Source organism: Aplysia californica, unplaced genomic scaffold (genome assembly GCF_000002075.1).
Source record: "Aplysia californica isolate F4 #8 unplaced genomic scaffold, AplCal3.0 scaffold00134, whole genome shotgun sequence".
NCBI classification, from domain to species: Eukaryota; Metazoa; Mollusca; class Gastropoda; order Aplysiida; family Aplysiidae; genus Aplysia; species Aplysia californica.
In genome coordinates, this window is record NW_004797404.1 from 633,460 (window position 1) to 635,959 (window position 2,500).

The window sequence follows — 2,500 nt, forward strand, 5'->3', positions numbered from 1 at the left end:
CTTTAAAAAAGAATAATAACACCCCCCGCCCCCTCCATTCGGGAGTCCTATACTTCACAGACGCTCAGATCGCCGGTACTCACACGATGCCTTATCATGTGATGCGAACTCGCAGGTTCACTGACTGGTCACGATGGCGAGCCCGACAAGATGCTTGTATAACTTTCTTTTCTTTTTTTTTCACGAGTGACAGCACTTGACAAATATTGATTAATTTTCATGGCGACTCAGCGTTTGTAATGCACAACCTGCAAGTTATAAATATTGCATTATCTAGCAGACTATTACCGGAAAATTTCTGGGTGGTAACGAAAGCGACAATAGATCTTGGTTCTTCCCGATCGAGCCTTTGTGTCACACGTACACTTCCGTCAGCTGCCATAGCGGTCCAATTACGTTTCCTCTTCATGATTCATCAACCATACTGTCTAGATAGCTACAGTATTAATATTACACAGACCACATCCTTTCCCGACTTTTTCTCGACTTTCTAACCCATTACACAATTTCCGACTTTTTCACCGATTTCCCGACCTGGTGGGGACCCTGGAACCTATCCCCTACCTCCAAAGAAACAACAACCACCAAACAAAAAACAAAAAAAAACCAACAAAAAACCCAACAACAAGCAAAACAAAAAGCCACGTCATCTTGACTGCTGCAGTTCGTTGGCCAATACCACCCTCTTTTCTTTAAATCCAGAATTCATAGCCATATTTAAATCGTTAGTTCAAGACAGTCGATAAGTCATGTTTTGCTAAAGATCAAGTATGAAGTACCCTAGGACAACTGAAGAGAATGGTCGTTTAAAGCAACGAAATACAGGGCGGTTGATAAAATAACCAATTACAACGTACACTGAAAACACCAAAAGAAAAAGAAACAGCATCAACAACAACAAAACATTACATGTACAACTTTTAAAACGTATCTCTCGCAAAACTGGCTCTAGCATGTTGCAGTTTGGAGCAGACGTGATTCATTTAAAAGGAAATTATTTGAGATAAAATTCCTAGAGAAGAAACTTGTTTTCGAAAATGGCAATGGCTTCAGGAAAAAAATAACATAAGTAAACGCAAAATGCAACTATTTAAAAAACTGTAACGAGAGTCATGAAACGACTGACTTGTTTTTATTTGTCTTCCTTTTCTCTTTAACTTCAATTTTTCCACCGCTGTGACATTTAAACAATATTTCATTTCTCTTACGGTGGTAAAGCTCCCACCAATTTTTTTCTGGAATTTCCAGAATCAGCACCGTAAATGTCCTCTTTTAGACTCGAAACATCTTTAACACGTCGTTCAAAATGTTCAATGGCGCCTCAACACTAGGACACGCCAAATCATAGGTGCTCAAAGCCGCACACACTATACACCTTTCAGTATGAAGTGGCTTCTGGAGAGAGTAAAGAAAGGGCCAGGGAAGGAGGGGGGGGGGGGGGGGGGGGGGGGGGGGGTGCTCAATAGACAGCATTTTTGGAATTTACGAATCCTGAGAGGTGAAAAATTAGTTTTGCCACTGAACCTAACCTCACTGTGGAACTGTTCACGTTTTTCAGTTTGATCGAGAAACCATGAACACGTTGCAATCATCCGATCCATGTTAGCCTCGCGAACTTGAAAATGGTACGGTCGTAGGTTAAGACCTGCCTTTAGGTGGAGAAAAATCCTAGCTGCACTATTTTTGTATTCTGCCATGCCAAGGCAGAGCGACGTATCTGCAAAAAATTAATAATTTTTGCATCTTCGTTTAAATGGACGCCTGGACCCATTTTGCATCTTGTGTCTAAGACAGGAAGACGTATCTGCACTACAAATAAGATATTTCACTATGGCAAACGGACGTAACTGAAGGGCCCTGCCCATATATCCAATGGCAGCACGGCTTAATTGAAAATCATAAAACGTGCAGATACGTCGTTCTGCCTTGGTACGGCAGTTTGTACTCTTAAAAGACATTACAACTTTTTTTCTTACTCCTGGCGCCATTATCTGAATACATTTTATACTTCTTAGTATTTCCTACCAAGCCATTTAGAATGTGATCCAGTCCCACTTTATTGCCAATTCCATTATCTGAAATATTGCGTTATCTTCTTCACATAAACACACTATTGACATCTGGCGCGTCTGACAAAAGGGGGGGGGGGGGAGATTTCCCTTCGAATAAGCAAACAGAGAAGGCTAAATAAGGGGGGAAATTCCGAACAGAGGAAGAACAATAATTAAGAACTAGACTCTATGTTGCAAGCGGCGAACAACAAGCAACATCAAACAACCGCGTCTTTCCTGTCAAGAGAAAAACAGACAACTGTTGAACAAAAATACTTTGAAAAATTGAGAAATCGTAAAGATTTTTTTTCGCCAAATTGTATGTACAAGGAGACCAAAAGAGAACGTTCTTCAATACATTTACGCTGTACATGTTTTGGGATGTATCAAGTCAGCAGTTCCAAAGAGAAGAAGGTCAAGAAAAGAATAAACATGGATATTCAAAACAA

General features: G+C 40.4%; 1 protein-coding gene across 1 annotated transcript in view; it reads right to left on the reverse strand.

Moving 5' to 3' along the window:
- LOC101861807 overlaps positions 1–2,500 on the reverse strand; it is a gene marked incomplete in the record, with an annotated part of 48,823 nt that overhangs the window by 43,358 nt on the left and 2,965 nt on the right.